Source organism: Balaenoptera borealis (genome assembly GCF_965194805.1).
Source record: "Balaenoptera borealis genome assembly, chromosome: 7".
In the NCBI taxonomy this organism is placed as follows: domain Eukaryota; kingdom Metazoa; phylum Chordata; class Mammalia; order Artiodactyla; family Balaenopteridae; genus Balaenoptera; species Balaenoptera borealis.
In genome coordinates, this window is record NC_138864.1 from 99,692,239 (window position 1) to 99,712,293 (window position 20,055).

Below are 20,055 nucleotides of genomic sequence, written 5' to 3' on the forward strand. Positions count from 1 at the left end.
TTCTGATCCATTGATTTGCTCTATGATCTTCTGTCTTGACACTGTTGGACCCCAGTTTCACAATCTATAAAATCATTCCTGCTAGATTTACTATTGCACCAATCACTCTAGTATTCAGAGACTTTAGGGAAAAAAAAGATGACACATCCATCCCACCTCTTTATAATACACTATTCAAAATATTGCATGCTTTCTATATTACATATGCCACTCTATAATCTAAATTTCAGATTATATTTTTAATTATTTTGATGTATTTTATATAAGTTTAAATATTGTATTAGTGGTGATTGAAAAAAGAATCTTTAATCTATAAATTTAATTTAAAGTACAATTGGAAAACTATAGAAAATATGAAATATATAATGGCCAAAATTATATTTCTATAATAAATTTTTTTCTTCTTGGAAAAAAAGTTTTCTTCTAATGGCAATGAAGAAAAAGATAATATCTAGAATTCTCAGTATGAAATACAACTTTCATGGATCCCTTACATAGACTGGATATACTATTCTCCTCTTTGCAGATATGAGCATTTTTAGTCCTCTAATATATACATTATAAAGTAGAGAAATTGAAAAGAAAGTTTGGTGATAATGACAATTGGGATTTTCATCCCAGGATGCACAGAGTAAATATTTTACATAAATTTGATGCAAAATATATCCAAGTTGAGATATACTATCACCTCAACTTCTTTAGTCTTCATGCCTTTGCAAACTTTGTAATGGAGACTGTTAGCATCTTCTCCAAACCTTCTTTGTTCACCCTTACTCAATCTTAAATATTGTTACATGAATATAGCAGTATCGTGAGGGGATTTAAAAATTATTTCATTCATAATTCAGGATTGTTAATCCTGAGATCAGTGTAACTGAATATTTTAACATTAGCCACTTAATATCTTTATAATGAAAAAGCTGCCTTCAATTTTGTTAAAGTGAAAACTTCACCTTTACATTTATTTTAATTATATTTTTTTTCCTTGAGTGTGAGTCAATATAACTGGTAGGTGGGACTGTTAAATTATGAAGGGCAAAAGGAAGCACATACGCCCTCAGTATAACAACCACTCTAAGGGTACTTTTGAGAAAGCTTTCCTCACTAACCATAGAAATAAAATTAAGACAGGCTGAACTCGAATTTCCTTACTCCACGCCTAAGCATCTGAAACCCTTACCTTAAGAGGAAAGGGAGCAACTTAAGTTGCTCACATAGTACTTCACATGTCTCCTTCAAATATTTATAGGCCATTTATTAAGAAACATAAAATGTCAGCAAGTACACTCAAAGTCAAAAGACACTTTACTAATGTTAAATATCTTATGTGTAACGTAGCAAGAATAAACTGGATTTCATAAAATAGATATTGGCTGGAACATTAATTGTATGTTAATCTTATGGTTTATGTGTAATTAATAGAATATATTTGCATACAGTATATTTTGTACTAATACAAACATAACAATTAGTACAATTGAATAAAACAATTGATATACAGTACAATAGTGTATATAATTAATACAATATGTTTAGTGAAAGGAATTTGGGAAGCAAAATTTTCCATTGAGGGAAATATCTCTGGGCTTAAAGACCTAAAATTATTTTCCTAACGGGTTCCTCTCAAAGCATCTAATTGCAATTTTGTAACCCTAACCAATAAAACACATGTATAAAAATCAACTTTTACTTAATTATGACCTAAATTTGAGTCTTAAATATTCAGGTACAGTACCCCCAGAATCTATATAAAAGGGTTGTTTGAAGGGTTACCAAGAGGAACAACTGTCTATTTCTCTAAAATACAGACATTTTAGGTTGTTTGATATTTGTTCAAAATGCTATGCTTTATTTTCTCCTCAAAGATTCTGCAAATCTCATTTTTTAGATTGAGGGTTAAAAGTGTTTAGGTACAACCATTACACTAATATGTGTGTGTGTGTGTGTGTGTGTGTGTGTGTGTGTGTGTGTGTGTGTGTGTGTACTGCTTTGTTTGTATAAGAAAATTGCTGTAAACAATGTAAGATTTCATTACAATTTTTTGATCCAAGATTCATAGCCCTTGATTAAATTTTCAGGAATGCCTATCAGTTAAGCAAGATGACTCATACATCACGTTATTGATTTACCTTTCTGCTCAGTATTTTGATGTTATTTCAAGCATAAGAGTAAAGAGAAGATAGTTCCTGGTAAATGAAATTCCAATTTCAAATTGTGTAGTTTAGGGCTGAATTATCACTTTGCCTTATTTGACCAAGCAATTATATTAAGATACATATTTTAAGTGTGCTGGATGCTTGCCCTCTTGCCATTACATAAAATAATGTCCTCAATGCTGCCTACATGGTTTTAGCATTTTAATTGTTAATAGCATCAGAAAAGAGCCCAACCATCTATCACCTCTTTACTGCACTTCCATCCTGCCTCATTGTGCACCCCCAGCACATCTGCGACACTTCTGATAGAGGGAACAGCACAGTGACTTTCTTTTCTAGGCACCTCTCTCTAAGCAATCTGACTTGCTACTTAGGCTCTGGTATCCTTGCATAGTGTATTCAACAAATACAAGAGAGAATAAATTATCCAGGATTTGTGTGTATTCCTATTATATAACATTAGGGCAACAGAAGGCTAGGCAGATTTCAGTTTTATATGATGTATGGCTAGCAATCAAGATTTCTGGAATTGACATGAGTCTACATTAGCTCCAGACTGCAGTTTTCATGTCAATTGCTTAAGATGGCAATTTTGTTGAAAATTTGGCAATAGTTTGGAATTCAATCTTTAATTTTAAGCATTTTGACTTTGATGAATCTTCATAGATACTTTAGAGGGAAAATAAAATATCATAGAAGCAAAACCCTATTATGGTCAACTAGCTATCAAAAAGGAGGTATGATTCCTCTACCTTATTAGCTACTGCTGACATCAAGATTAAAGTACTATATTAACATAAAATTGGGTGATAATCTTTAGTCTGAACTAACACTGGAATAGAGAGCTATGTGTTGTCTAGAGTATAAGACAGACATTTCTTTGAAAACATTCACATACATACACTCACACACATGCACACACACTGTCCTATTTTATACGCACTACATCTGAAATCCACATTGGCAATATTAACAAAAGTTTTACTTGAGTCAGCAGCTGTCATGAAACAAATTTGTGGATTTCTCCAGCATGGAAAAGAAAATGAAAAATAAAATAAATGGAAGGATGCCAGAGAAGATTGATCAAACAAAAAATATTTCCAAATAATTATAGATATTTCTCAGGAAGAATCATAATAAATCCCTAGAAACATACAACCTATCCAAACTGAATTATGAAGAAATAGAAAATCTGAAAAGAGTAAGGAGGTTGAATTAATAATCAAACACCTCCAAACAAAGAGAAGTCCAGGACTAGATGGGCTCACTGGTGAATTCTATCAAATATTTAAAGAATAACTAATGCCAATCCTTTTCAAACTCTTCCAAAAATTGAAGGGTAGGAAACACATCCAAACTCATTTTACTAGGCCAGCACTACCCTAATACCAAACCCAAACAAGGACACTACAACAAAAGAAAATTACAGGCCAATATCCCTGATGAACTTAGATGTAAAAATCCTCAGTAAAATATGAGCAAACTGATTTATACTGCACATGAAAAGGATTATATACCATGATCAAGTGAGATTTATTCCTGGAATGCAAAGACGGTTCAATAGTTGCAAATGGATTGACTTAATACAAGATGGCAGAGTAAGAAGATCCTGAGCTCACGTCATCTCATGGGCACACCAAAATTACAACTATTTACAGAGCAACTACTGATGAGAAATACAGTCTACCAGAAAAGATCTTCTAAAAACTAAAGATATAAAATAGGAACCACAAGGAGACAGGTAGGAGGGGCAGAGTCATAGTATAGTCAAGACCCATACCCCTGGTGGGCGCCTTACAAATGGGAGAGTAATTACAATTGCAGAGGTTCTTCCCAAGGAGTGAGGAGACTTAGCCCCACATCAGGCTCCCCAACCCAGGTGTCCTGCACTGGGAAGACAAGCCCTGAGAATGTTTGGCTTTGAAGGCCAACAGGGCTTACTTAGGGGAGACCCAGAGGGCTGTGTGAAGTAGAGATTCTATTCTCAAAGGGTGCACACAAAATCTCATACATTCCAGCACCCAGGATAGAAGAAGTAATGTGAAAGGAGCCTAGGTCAAATGCACCTGCTGATATTGGAGAATCTCCCAGAGAGGCAGGAGGCAACTGGAACTCACCCTGGGGGAAAAGACACTTGCAGCTGCCATTTTGGGGAGCTCATTCTACCATGTGGACACTGGCACTGGAAAGCATTAATTTGGAATCCTTCCTCTAGCTTATTAACCTCAGGACACAGCCCCACCAACCAGCCTGTAGGGTTGTTACTGGGATGCCTCAGGCCAAGCAACTACTGGGAGAGGACACAGCCCCACTCACCAGCAGGAAGGCTGCCTTAGGACCCCCTGAGCCCACAGCCACCCCCAGACATGTCCCTATCCACCAGATGGCCCAGGACACAGCGCCGCACACCAGCACACAGGCGTAGACCCAGGACCCACAAGGCCCTGCAGCCAGAGACCCTGGGACTCAGTGCTACCCACCAATGGACAGGCACCAGCCCCAGGACCACAGGACTCAGCTTTATACACTTGTGGGTGGGGGCACCAGGCCTGGGATCTCCTAGAACATGACCACACCCACCACTGGGCACACACCAGCCCCAGGACCACAGCAGTCCTCCAGCCTGCCTTCTCAAGATCCAGCCAACACACCAGCAGGCCAGCCCCAGCCCTGGGACTCCCAGGTTCCAGCCCTGCCCACTAGCAGGCCAACTCCAGCTCTGATACACCTTGGGCTCCTCAGCCAGTAGGCCCTGGATCCAGCCCTACCAAACAGCATACTGACACCAGCTTTGGGACCCCCAGGGCCCTGCAGCCAGAGACCCCAGGACTTGGCTCTGCCCACCACCATGCCAACTCCAGCTCTGAAATACCTTTGACTCTCCATCCAGCCATCCTGGGATCCAATCCCACTAACCAGTGGGCCAACACAAGCTTTGGGACACCCCAGAATTCAAAGCCAGTCATGTCAAAAACCAGCCCCACACAAGACCAGGCCAACACTAGATCTGGGAACACTGCCCCCCTCAATCACCCACCCCAGAACCAAGCTTTTCCTGCCAGTGAGCCAGCTCTAGCCCCAGGAACCCCCAGGTTTCCACAGCCATATGCCTTGTGACCCAGCCCTACCAAAACACTGGCCACCAGCCTCCACACAAGGCAGGGCCTGGCAACCAACTGGACAGGGGCCAGCTACACCTACCAGACAACTCATAGTAGTCAGCCTACAACAACAGACAGACCCACCCAGCCCACAAAAGTGACACCACTAGAGCATATAGCTCTGGTGACCAGAAGGGAGTGTGCTTCTGGGACACATAGGGCTTCTATAAAAGGCCATTTCTCCAAGGTCAAGAAATGTAACCAACCTACAAGATACATAGAAATAAAAGCAGCAAATTAGGAAAAATGAGGTGACAGAGGAACATGTTCCAGTAAAGAAACAGGATACAACCCTAGAAGAAAAATTAAGTGAAATGGAGATAGACAATCTACCCAATAAAGAGCTCAAAATAAAAATCATATAGGTGATCAAAGAACTTGGGAGAAGAATGGATGCAAAGAACAAGAAGTCAGAAGTTTTCAACAAAGAGTTAGAAAATATAAAGAACAACCAGAGAGGAATACAATAACTGAAATGAAAAATACACTAGAAGAAATCAATAGTAGATTAAATGATACAGAGGAATGGATCAGTGAGCTGGAAGACAGAATAGTGGAAATCAAAGAAGCTGAACAGAAAAAAAGAATAAAAAATAAAAAGATATGACAACAGTTTAAGAGACCTCACATTATAGGGGATCCAGAAGAAGAAAGAGAAAGGGGCAGAGAACATATCTGAACACATGAGAGCTGAAAACTTCCCTAACCTGGGAAAAGAAACAAACATCCAGGTCCAGGATGAGTCCCAAATAGGATCAACACAAAGAGGACCACACCAAGAAACACACATTTTAATTGAAATGGCAAAAATTAAAGCTAAAGAAAGAATATTAAAAGCAGCAAGGGAAAAGCAATAAGTTACATATAAGGGAACTCCCATAAGGCAATCAGCTGACTTTTCAGCAGAACCTCTGCAGTACAGAAGATAGCAGCATGATATATTTAAAGTGATGAAAGGGAAAACCTACAACGAAGAATACTCTACACAGCAAGGCTTTCATTCAGATTTAATGGAGAGATCAAAAGATTTACTGACAAGCAAAAGCTAAAAGATTCAGCACCACCAAATCCGCTTTACAAGATATGTCAAGGGGACTTCTCTAAGTGAAAAAGAAAAAGCCACAACTAGAAACATGAATATTAGGAAAGGAAAAAACTCATTGGTAAAGGCAAAAATACAGTAATGGCAGTAAATCAACTATATACAAAGCTAGTTGAAAGGTTAAAAGACAAAAGTAGGAAAATCATCTGTATCTGCAGTAAGTAGCTAAAAGATACACAAAAGATGTAAAATATGATGTCAAAAAGAGTAAATGGGGGTGAGGGAGTAAAAATGCAGGGTTTTTAAAATGCATTTGAAATTAAGAGATCAGCAACTTAAAATAATCATAAACACACACACACACTGCTATACATAAACCTCATGGTAACCACAAACAAAAAAATCTATAAAAGATACACATACAAAAGAAAAGCAATCCAAACATCACACTAAAGATAGTCATTAAATAACAAGGGAAGAGAACAAAAGAAGAGTGAAAAAGAACTACAAAAATAACCTCAAAATAATTAACAAAATGACAATAAGTACATACCTATTAATAATTACTTTAAGTGCAAATGGACTAAATGCCCCAATCAAAAGACACAGTGGCTGAATAGATAAAGCAAAATCCATATACATTCTGCCTACAAGAGACTCACTTCAGATCTAAAGAAAGACCAAGACTGAAAGTGAGGGTATGGAAAAAGGTATTTCATGCAAATGGAAATCAAAGTAAAAGCAATATGTATATCAGACAAAATAGACTTTAAAACATAGACTGTAACAAGTGACAAAGAAGGACATTACATAATGATCAAGGGATCAATCCAAGAAGATAAACAATTGTAAATGCACCCAAGATAGGAGTACCTAAATACACAAAGCAAATATTAACAGACATAAAGGGAGATATCAAGAGTAACACAATAATAGTAGGGGACTTTAAAACCCCACTTACATCAATGGACAGATCATTCAGACAGAAAATCAATAAGGAAACATTGGCCTTAAATGATGCATTAGATGAAATGGACTTAAAGGATATATGTAGAACATTCCATCCAAAAGCAGCAGAATACACATTCTTTTCAAGTGCACATGGAACATTCTCCAGGATTGTTACATGCTAGGCCACAAAACAAGCATTGTTAAATTTAAGAAGGCTGAAATCATATCAAGCATCTTTTCCGATCACAATGCTATGAGAGTAGAAATCAAGTACAAGGAAAAAACTGCAAAAAACACAAACATGTGGAGGCTAAAAAAATATGCTACTTATCAATGGATCACTGAAGAAATCCAAGAAGAAATTAAAAAGCACCTGGAGACAAATTAAAATGAAAACACAACAATCCAAAATCTATGGGATACAGCAAAAGCAGTTCTAAGACGGAAACTTGGAGCCATATATGCTTACAACAGGAAACAAGAAAAATCTCAGATAAACAACCCAACTTACACCTAAAGGAACTAGAAAAAGAAGAACAAAACCCAAAAGTAGTAGAAGAAAAAAATCATAAAGATCAGAGCAGAAATAAATAAAATAGGGACTAAAAAAGCTAGAAAAGATGAATGAAACTAAGAGCCGGGCTTTGAAAAGATTAAAAAAAAAAAAAACTGATAAACCTTGAGCCAGACTCAGCACAAAAAAGGGGGCCCAAGTCAATAAAATCAGAAATGAAAAAGGAGAAGTTACAACTGACACCACAGAAATGCAAAGGATAAGAGATTGCTATGAACAACCATGGGCCAATAAAATGGACAACCTTGAAGAAATGGACATATTTCCTAGAAGTATACAATCTCCCAAGACTGAACCAGGAAGAGATAGAAAATTAGAACAGACCAATTGCTGAGAATGAAATTGAATCCATAACTTAAAAACTCCCAACAAACAAAAGTCCAGGACAAGATGGCTTCACAGGTGAATTCTAACAAATTCTTCACAGGTGAATTCTAACAAATTTAGAGAAGGGTGACAGCCTATCCTTTTCAAACTATTCCAGAAACTTGTAGAGGAAGAAACACTTCCAAATTCACTCTGTGAGGCCAATATCACCCTGATACCAAAACCAGACAAAGGTATCACAAAAAAGAAATTCACAGGCTAATATCACTGATGAACACAGATGCAAAAATCCTCAACAAAATACTAGCAAACTAAATCCACAACACGTTAAAAGGATCATACACCATGATCAAGTGGGATTTATCCCAGTGATGCAAGGATGATTCAATATCTGCAAATCAATGTGATACACCACATTAACAAAACGAATAAAAATAATATGATCATCTCAATATGTGCAGATAAGGCTTTTGACAAAATTCAACATCCATTTATGATAAAAACTCTCCAAAAAGCCAGTACAGAGGGAACATACCTCAACATAATAAAGGCCATATATGATAAGCCCACAGTTACCATCATACTTAAGGGTGAAAGGCTAAAAGCATTCCCTCTAAGATTAGGAACAAGACAAGGATGCCCACTCTCATCACTTTTATTCAACATAGTATTGGAAGTCCCAGCCACAGCAATCAGATAAGAAAAAGAAATGAAAGGAATCCAAATTGGAAAGGAAGAAATAAAACTGTCACTGTTTGCAGATGACATGATACTATACATAGAAAATCCTAAAGACACCACCAAAAAACTACTACTGGAACTTATCAATGGATTTGGTAAAGTTGCATGATACAAAATTAATATATAGAAATCTGTTGCGTTTCTATACAATAATAATGAACTATCAGAAAGTGAAATTAAGGGAAAAAACCCATTTATAATCTCATCAGAAAGAATAAAATACCTAAGAATAAATCTAACTAAGGAGGTAAAAGACCTGTACTCAGAAAACTATAAGACACTGATGAAAGAAATTGAAGATAAGATGACACAAAGAGATGGAATGACATACCATGTTCATGGACTGGAAGAATATTATTAAAATGATCACACTTCCCAAGGCAATCTAGAGAGTCAATGAAATCCTTATCAAAATATCAATAGCATTTTTCATAGAACTGGAACAAGTAATTCTAAAATTTGTATGGAACCGCATAAGATTCTTAATTCTCTTTCTCTTGAGAAAGAGAAACAGAGCTGCAAGTATCATGCCCCCTGAATTTAGACTATACTAGAAAGCCCCAATAATCAAAACAGTATGGTAGTGGCACAAAAACAGGCATGTAGATGAATGGAACAGTATAGAAAGCCCAGAAATAAATCCACCACTTATGTTCAATTAATCTATGACAAAGGATGCAAGCATAAACCATAGGGAAAGACAGTCTTTTCAATAAGTGGTGCTGGGAAAACTGAACAGCTACGTGTAAAAATGAAATTAGAACATTTTCTCATACCATATACAAAAATAACTCAAAATGGATTAAATGCCTAAATGTAAAACTGGAAACCATGAGACCCTTAGAATAAAACATAGAACACTCTTTGACATAATCATAACAATATTTTTTTGGATCTAAGGCGAAGGAAACAACAAAAATAAACAAATGGACCTAATTAAACTTAGAAGCTTTTGCATCACAAAGGAAGCCATCAACAAAATGAAAAGACAACCTACTGAATGGTAGAAAAATTTGCAAATGATATGACTGATCAGTTGTTGGTTATAACCAACAACTATAAACAGCTCATACAACTCAACATCAAAAAAATAAACAACCCGATTTAAAAAAATGATGGAAGACCTGAATAGACATTTTTCCAAAGACGACATACAGATGACCAACAGGCACATGAAAAGATGCTCAACATCATTAATCAGAGAAATGCAAATCAAAACCACAATGATATACCACCTCACACCAGGCAGAATGGCTGTCATCAAAAAGACCACAAATAACAAATATTTGTGAGGATCTGGAGAAAAGTGAACCCTTGTACACTGTTGATGGGAATGTAAACTGATGCAGCCACTGTGGAAAACAGTATGGAGTTTCCTCAAAAAAATGAAAATAGAACTACCATACAATCCAGCAATGCCACTCCTGAGTATATATCTGAAGAAAATAAAACACTAATTCGAAAAGATACATGTACCACAATGTTCACAGCAGCATTATTTATAATACCCAAGATATGGAAGTAATCTTAGTGTCCATCAACGGATAAATGGATAAAAGAGTCGTGATATATATACATATATATACAGGTCTTGTTTTTGTATCCATTCAGCCAGTCTATATCTTTCGGTTGGAGCCCATAGTCCATTTACATTTAAGGTAATTATTGATATGTATGTTCCTATGACCATTTTCTTAATTGTTTTGGGTTTGCTATTGTAGGTCTTTTCCTTCTCTTGTGTTTCCTGCCTAGAGAAGTTCCTTTAGCATTTGTTGTAAAGCTGGTTTGGTGGTGCTGAATTCTCTTAGCTTCTGCTTGTCTGAAAAGCTTTTGATTTCTCCATCAAATCTGAATGAGATCCTTGCTGGGTAGAGTAATCTTGGTTGTAGGTTTTTCCCTTTCATCACTTCAAATATATTGTGCCACTCCCTTCTGGCTTGCAGAGTTTCTGCTGAAAGATCAGCTGTTAACCTTATGGGGATTCCATTGTATGTTATTTGTTGCTTTTCCTTGCTGCTTTTAATATTTTTTCTTTGTATTTAATTTTTGATAGTTTGATTAATGTGTGTCTTGGCATGTTTCTCCTTGGATTTATCATGTATGGGACTCTCTGTGCTTCCTGGACTTGACTATTTCCTTTCCTATGTTAGGGAAGTTTTCAACTATAATCTCTTCAAATATTTTCTCAGACCTTTCTTTTTCTCTTCTTTTTCTGGGACCCCTATAATTCGAATGCTGGTGCATTTAATGTTGTCCCAGAGGTCTCTGAGACTGTCCTCAATTCTTTTCATTCTTTTTTCTTTATTCTTCTCTGCAGTAGTTATTTCCACTATTTTATCTTTTACATCACTTATCTGTTTTTCTGCCTCAGTTATTCTGCTATTGATTCCTTCTAGAGATTTTAAATTTTCATTTATTGTGTTGTTCATCATTGTTTGTTTGTTCTTTTAGTGTTTTAGTTCTAGGTCCCTGTTAAATGTTTCTTGTATTTTCTCCATTCTATTTCCAAGGTTTTGGATCATCTTTACTATCATTACTCTGTGTTCTTTTTCAGGTAGACTGCCTATTTCCTCTTCATTTGTTTGGTCTCTTGGATTTCTACCTTGCTCCTTCATCTGCTGCATATTTTTCTGTCTTCTCATTTTGCTTAACTTACTGTGTTTGGGGTCTCCTTTTCACAGGCTTTAGGTTCATAGTTCCTGTTGTTTTTGGTGTCTGCTCCCAGTGGGTGAGGTTGGTTCAGTGGCTTGTGTAGGCTTCCTGGTTGAGGGGACTGGTGCCTGTGTTCTGGTGGGTGGGGCTGGATCTTGTCTTTCTGGTGGTCAGGGCTGCATCTGGTGGTGTGTTTTGGGGTGTCTGTGAACTTAGTATGATTTTAGGAAGCCTCTCTGCTAATGGGTGGGGTTGTGTTACTGTCTTGCTAGTTGTTTGGCATGAGGCATCCAGCACTGGAGCTTGCTGGCCGTTGCGGGGAGCTGGTTGTTAGCATTGAGATGGAGATCTCTGGGAGAGCTCTCACTGACTGGTATTACATGGGGCCAGGAGGTCGCTGGTGGTCCAGTGTCCTAAACTCATCTTTCCCACCTCAGAGGCTCAGGCCTGACACCAGGCTGGAGCACCAAGACCCTGTCAGCCACATGGTTCACAAGAAAAGGGAGAAAAAAGGAAAGAAAAAAAATTTTTTAAAGAAATAAAATTAAAATAAAAATTTAAAAATAATTAAAATTAAAATAAAAAATTAGAAGAAAGAAGACAGCAACCAAACCAATAAACAAATCCACCAATGATAGCAAGCACTAATCACTATACTAAGATAAACATAAAAATCAGAAACAAGTCAGTCACAGACAACAAACCCCAAGTCTACAGTTGCTCCCAAAGTCCACCGCCTCGATTTTGGGTCAATTTGTTGTCTATTCAGGCATTCCACAGATGCAGGGTACCTCAAGTTGATTGTGGGGATTTAATCCGCTGCTCCTGAGGCTGCTGGGAGAGATTTCCCTTTCTCTTCTTTGTTCGCACAGCTCCTGGGTTTCAGCTTTGGTTTTGGCCCCACCTCTGTGTGTAGGTTGCCCTCAGGCTTCTGTTCCCACCCAGACAGGATGGGGTTAAAGCAGCGGCTGATTAGGGGGCTCTGGTTCACTCATGCTGGGGGGAGGGAGGGGTGCAGTAGTTATAACTGGAATGTGGGGCGAGCCTGCAGCAGCAGAGGCCAGCATGACATTGCAACAGTGAGGCACACCATGTGTTCTTCCAGGGAACTTGTCCCTAGATCACGGGACCCTGGCAGTGGCGTGCTACACAGGCTCCTGCGGGGGGAGTGTGGATAGTGACCTGTGCTTGCGCACATGATTCTTGGTGGCTGCAGCAGCAGCCTTAGCCTTTCATGCCCGTCTCTGGTGTCCACACTGATAGCTGCAGCTCATACCCGTCTCTGGAGCTTGTTTAGGCAGTGCTCTGAATCCCCTCTCCTCGCGCACCCAAAACAATGGTCTCTTGCCTCTTAGGAAGTTCCAGACTTTTTCCCGGGCTTCCTACTGGCTAGCTTTTGCGCACTAGCCCCCTTCAGGCTGTGTTCACGCAGCCAACCCCATCCTCTCCCTGGGATCTGACCTCCGAAGCCCGAGCCTCAGCTCCCAGCCCCCACCAGCCCCAGCCGTCGGGTGAGCAGACAAGCCTCTAAGGCTGATGAGTGCTGGTCGACACTGATACTCTGTGCAGGAATCTCTCCGCTTTGCCCTCTGCACCCGTTGCTGCACTCTCCTCCATGGCTCCGAAGCTATCCCCCCACCACTCCCTGTCTCTGCCAGTGAAGGGGCTTCCTAGTGTGTGGAAACTTTTCCTCCTTCATAGCTCCCCCTCAAGAGGTGCAGGTCCCATCTCTATTCTTTTGTTTCTGTTTTTTCTTTTCTCTTTTGCCCTACCCAGGTACATGGGGATTTTCTTGCCTTTTAGGAAGTCTGAGGTATCCTGCCAGCATTCAGTAGGTGTTCTGTAGGAGTTGTTCCACATGTAGATGTATTTTTGATGTATTCATGGGGAGGAATGTGACCTGCCTGTCTTACTCCTCCTCCATCTTGAAGGTCTGGCCCTGACATTTATTTTAATAGTTAAACTTATTGAAATGTAGAATGTAGGCACCCATATCTCAAACATGGAGAACAAAGTCTGAAAATCAGTGAGTGTTCAAAAACAAGTATTTGTTAAATTTATTAATTTATTAGCTTTTGTTCAACGATATAAGTTTTGCTTTTTGAAACCTAGTTTGAATCTCAAAATATATTGATATCATCCAGTCCCAATTTTGTTTTACCTGCATTACAAGATCCATTGCCCTAATATCATGATATATTGACCTGTTCTGCTAGCACTATTAAAATTTTATGCATGCCTCATTCATATTTTATGATAATTAATAGTATCATTTAGAAAATTCGTCTCCTAGGAGATGAGGACTTTTGTGTCTTATCAATTCTTTTTTGAAACATCTGACCTAGGAAACACTTTAATCACAATATTTAAACTTTTTTGTAGTTTCTCACAACCATTGTGACAACCAATGCAATTAACTGTTCGACCCCAGTATAATTTGTCCTGTCTAATTGATATTACCACTACTTACCTAAATCAGTTATGATTGCTTCTGAAATACCTAGTGTCGTACTCAGTTCCCAGTCTTTACTGGTTCTTGCCTACATCCTATGTTTTTTGTATCACAATTGCCTTCTGTAATCACAATTACTACTAACTCTTTCTATTTGAGTATTATTAGTCAGGGTAAGTAATGTTAGCTGTGTAATAAACAACCCTCAAATCTTGGAGGATTGACAATATAAATGTTAATTGGTGGCTGTTGACTTGTGCCAAGGTACAAAATGGTCCCCCAACTGTGCGAAGAAAAAGTTCTAATGTGTGCAGAATTTCAGAGAGCCAGTACAACCGACTCTTGGCCATTTCTAATATATGTCTTCAAATTCACATCCAGTCAACAGAACAGGGAAAGAAACAGATTGTGGAGCAATTCTTAACTGCCTTATCCCAGAAGTGACACATCACTTCTGCTCACATTTCATTGGTGGCAACCAACCAGTCTTACGACTCCACTTATAATCAAAAGAACTAGAAAATAGTTTGTACTCAAGAGAAAGGAAAAGCCTAATTAAGCATCTGACCAATCTTTAACACAAATTTCACATAAACTCATGGATCTTACAGATTCAACTTGTTCAAAATAATTATTTTTTATCACTATCATCTTGATACAAAAACTGCCATGACATTTCCAGTGTAAGCTTTCACTACTTCCTGAAAGGATGTTAAGTCTGAAAAAACTCTAGGCAATTAAAATACATAAAAGGATCCTACTGATCTTTTTTATACTCAAGACAGGAAGTCAGCTAAGGTCCCAATTCCTTTCAAATGGAGAATAGTAGTAAAATCCAACATAAGGGCACTAGGGATAGACAAGGGTTAAGACTACTGCAACTGCTAGGTCAGTTTTAGCAGTGACATAATGGAGGACATACGTGTAAGATTATAAATTGAAGTTTATTTTTTAATATATTATGTCACTGTCCTTCTTTTTTTTAAATAGCAATGGGGTTTTATTGACAACTTGGAATTTCTACAACTTTGACAGTAGTTACTTTGGACTTCAGTTAAAGCCTCTCCAGGCTCAGTTGGGAGCCTAATCAGAGTATTTCCAGGTAACTGATGCTTGGGTCCAGTCGTTTTTGAAGTATACCTTTCCACTTATGACTATAATCAGAAAGTTGGTCTGACTTCGATAGCTGATAGCCAAACTGTGTCAAAATTTTCCTTATCACATAAATGGTAAATTGTACTAAAGATATACTATATTCTCTTATAGGGAGAATTCAGCTTACCATGCTATCACAAATTGTTATAAAATTTTAAAAATTTATCTAACTCAGTTTCAGGTTTCCTTGTTCCCTTCACACTTTGAACGGAAAAGCATCATCACTTATTTTTATTACTGAATCCTGAAATTCTAAAAGTTACTTTGCGTATTTCATTTGCTGGGCCTTTTCTGTTCCAAAATTCATTCATATGCAGAATTACCCATGATATTCTGAAGAAAACAGGATGTCATTCTCTAAATGAAACACTTGGAAGGAGGATTATTTCTATTTCAAGCCTCCAGTTTATTTTAATTTATTTGCTGATGGAGCCAAGATCTGCAAGAACAGTCCCACATTCTCATGCTGATTCTAAGTGCAGAAATCTACATCATGACCTCTGTATTAACAGACACAATATATCTTTAAAAATAGAGTGTTCCAGCTGTATGTGCCAGGGCCCTAGTGGCTTCAAATCTCAAAAGACAACATTACTACAGAAAAGCTTCGGTCTTGAGAAGAGTGGCTTTCACACAATTGAATAAGAATTTTAGTTTTTTATAAAAAAGCAAGTGCTGAGCTTAAAATACATTGTCAGAGTACCAGCATCCAAAATAGAGTGAAAATGTATGCCTCAACTGAAGCAGTTTTAGTCTGTCACTCATTTCATGGTTTATAATCATTCTCAAGTGAATATTATCAAGAAGGTGCTTTTGTCTCCATCTCCCCTGGGTGCTCTTCTGTATCTCCATGAACAATCCTCAGACTTAGAGGAAGCCTTAGAGGAAGGCTGAGTTTGCTATTCACATTTGATTGCACAAGCTCCTGGGATGGGGTCAAATCAGTGATTTAGGAGCCTTTCTCTCTGCTCATTCTCATTCTTCTCCCTCTTCTAGGGCCACAGAAGAAGATAAACAGCCACTAGCATGTTTAGAGTAAGCTATATGATGTCAAAATAATTGAATAGCTGATGTTTTGTTAGGATATAGATTGATCACTGATTAATATATCACTGATCAATATATCCTTGGAGGCCAACATCATTACTGTAAAGGAGAAGGAACTGTTGAAATTGATGAGCACGTGGTCAATGGGGACCAGAGATGCCCTTAAAGGAACTAGCAGTTTGGATGTTTTTCTCAGAAGGTGGGGAAATACATGGCAATTACAATATCAATTAACAGTGTATAGCATTGTAGACATTCCTGTGGATGACTTATTCAACAAGTGAAACCTGTAAGTTAGATGGCATAGGTATTATCTACACTTTTCAGCTGAAGCAATGAAGATTTGGAGAATTTAAGTGATTTAGCCCATCTTCAAGTTAGGATGTGCTAGAGTCAGCATTTTATAAAACTGTTCCTGTGATTCAAAATCCAATGCATGCTCTCTTTTTACTACACTGGTGATTTTTTTCAGATTGTATTCTGCAGTGATATGGCTCTCTGGAACAGAACTTTGAGGATTGCCGTAAGGGGAAAGCAGAGAATCCAAGCAAGTGGGAATGCCAATAGCATCTTCTCTTAATTCAATCAAAGCAACCCCATGTCTACTGTTTAAATTGGGATTTGATATTAAGATTACACTTGAAAAATTTTTAAAAATCATAATTGCAATAACTAAACAACACAAGTTTTTAGCACAAAATATTGTACTATGTCATGTTTCTTTTTCCAAATAAGGACTGCTCAAAGTGATTCCTAGGTTAAAAGTTCATCTATCAAGCTTACCTAGAACTCAAGACCTTCAGGTTGTGAGACCGATGCACTGCTGGCTACACCAAGATGGCAGCTCTAAGTTTACCTAGAGAAACACAGGAATTGAAAGATTAGGATATTTTTAAGGCTAACAAATGTATGTATGTATTTTCTCTGCTAATCTTGTTTAAAGATCAAGTTGTAGTTGATTTAATTTATTAGATTTAGCAGGTGTCCTACTGGGGGTCTGGCACACCAGTTTTTCTATTAGAAAGGCAATGGATCCTTCTATGACAGGACCCTGAATCCTGCCACAACTGATTAAGGTTGACACCTAACCCAAGTTGGGCCAATTTCATTACCTTCCACAATAAAAAAAAAAAAAGCCACCATCACTACAGTTAGGTACATCAAGCTGAATCTGAGTCACATTAATAGTGTAGCTACACAAACTACAAAACTTCCCAGGTTTCTTCTCATTCTGAAACTTATTTTCAATATTTCCTTTGATTCCATTGACATTCATTTTTATTGTTTAAGGTAGTTCTAGCTTTTGTTTTTCCTCTTTTGCAACAAACAATATCTTACTTAAGAGCAGTAATTTAAAAAAAAACTACTTGTGGAAGCAGCTGTGTTCTATAATTCAGGGTGCTTTTTCTTTTTATCCTCCCTTATTAATGAGCTTAAGAAAAATACTTAATTACTATTACAGTTTACAGTAAGTCAAATATCCATCAAGTTTAAGAATTTTCTTAATTTGTTTCTAGTGTATTTTTATAACAATACTAATGATCCAAATATAGGTAAAATTATATCTTTGTAAAGCCTATTAAATAAAATCACAAACGACAAGGTTTTTCAGATATTAAATTCAATTTCTCTTTTCTTAATTTCTACCACTAATCCTAGAAATGCATTTCTGTATTTGAATACTCTTCCTTTTTTATGGTTATTGCTCTAAAATATTTGAAAACAGGCTCCTTAATTTTACAATATTGTCTCAGATATGATGACTGCATATGGGTTTTTATCTGAGTACATACTCTAAAATAAGACTGTTCTTAAATAATCACCATATGAAGTAAAATCCCTATTTTACACCACATTCTATTAGCAGAAATGTGAACTGTACAAAATGAGTAATTGTATATAAAGGAAGATTTTACTGATGATTAAACGTCTGAAATTTTATTGTATTTCACAGTGTATTATTTTATTAACCTGGGAAAAAGAGGACACTTTGCACATCTTTTAGCACCCATCCATCATTATTCAATTAAATAGACTATTTGAAAAATAAAATTCTCACGGTAAGCTGCTGAATTGGGCCATTCTGAAAGTCTTCTAATCATTTTTATGCTTTGTTCTTATTAGTTGTACATTACTGCCTTATGTTCCCTTGGTTCAGGTACCTATCAATTCACAATTGATTACAATAACCTCTCAGCTGTCCTTCAGGTCCCTGGCTCTTTTCTTTACTGTCACCCCAAATGCAAGTCAACCTATATCCAATTTATAAATTAATCCTCATAAATACCTCATTCACCTCTCAGCTTGTTAAAATGAGATTAAAGTACTTTTTTGTTAATTTAACACTCTTGGGAGGTATTCAAGGGTCTCCAAGTTAACACTACCTTGCCCAATACAAACTACTTTTATAGAGCCAAGCATTTGTAATGCATTTTCTCTAATCCTCATAATACACGTTAAGTACACTTAGTTATTCCAGTTTTACAACTGAAGAAACTGAGGCCCAGAGAATTTAACCGATTTTCCAAAGTTATACAGCTAATAAGTAGAGGCATCTGTTTCTGGACCCAAGTATGTCTGGATTCCATAAAAGACTTCATTAAAAATAGGTTCCAAGTTCACATAAATCTAGGAAAATAATCTATAGCATATCCATCTTGGAAATTCAAAGTTTTCATTAGCATTTGAAGGAACTGAATAGTCCTACATTAACAAATGCTTTCCAATTTGATTAACCCAGCATTTTCCTAACGTATTGAATCTCACTATCTTTTATCATGTTCTGCTAATAGCATTACTAGTAGACTATTGTAAAAGTATTTTTGTCTGCCTAATGTACATTCACATGCCCCTTTTCAGGGCTTCACTAGGAATTTCTTTCTCTGTGTGGCCACAGTTGTGCTGTCAATACCTGCCTCTTTCCACTGCAGTGGTATATGCACTACCCAGGTTGTTCAATGAGAGTACCACATACTGTGGGACACAGTGATTACTTCACCACTAGCAAATGACCTAGGCAAGGCCAATTCCAATCTTTCCTAGGCATTAGAAAAGTTACCTTTACAGAGGCATCTTTATATGTGTATAGAATAAAGCAAATAAAGCCAAAGATATAGAAAGTAAGTCTGAAACCTCTAGGTCCACGTATGTCTAAAGTAAACTTGACCCTTGAATTCCACAGACACAAATGACAATGAATTTTCATTTGGACTAAGAAAATTTGAATTGAGTCTCTATGCTTGTAATCAAATAGTCCTGACACAAAGAACTATAAAATTTATGTCCCAACCAATGCACTTTGGCAAAAACTGCAGTCTATGCTAAAAAATGCTTTTAATTTTCTTCATAATACTGCAGATTGCAATAAGCATTTTTTCCAGATTATGTGTTTTCAACTATTGTTTCCCTGTGATGTGATGTATATTTAACTACGTGTCAAAAAGCTGCTAGGTTCTTTTTTTTTGTATTATATTTACCTATAAGCTTGATTCATATTACTATTTAGCCAGTTACTACAACCTTGTCTTAGATGCTCTAGAAGCTTAGTCCCTGGATGGGGATTCTTGAGCCAGTGACTAAAATATTATTCTCAGATGAAACATTTAAGGGGGTGAGAAAGACAGGAAAGGGGCAGAAGCCTACAACATTTGCATGCAGATGAAATCCAGCCTCAGCCTAATCCTATGGGGAGTTCTAAGCAGAGGAACGTCCACAGAGACATCCTACCCTGAAGCAAACTATCTCCCACACTCTAAGTGGAATTCTAGGAAGAATGGTTTAGCTTCAACTGTTAGTAG

At 37.3% G+C, this 20,055-nt stretch overlaps 1 long non-coding RNA gene across 3 annotated transcripts in view; it reads right to left on the reverse strand.

The window, feature by feature from the left end:
* Positions 1-20,055, reverse strand: part of LOC309632526 — a 151,605-nt gene that overhangs the window by 122,317 nt on the left and 9,233 nt on the right. For all 3 annotated transcript variants that reach the window (XR_014246943.1, XR_014246944.1, XR_014246945.1), the window contains one exon: positions 17,042-17,114. This is a non-coding gene — a long non-coding RNA (uncharacterized lncRNA). The remainder of the gene's footprint in view (positions 1-17,041; positions 17,115-20,055) is intronic.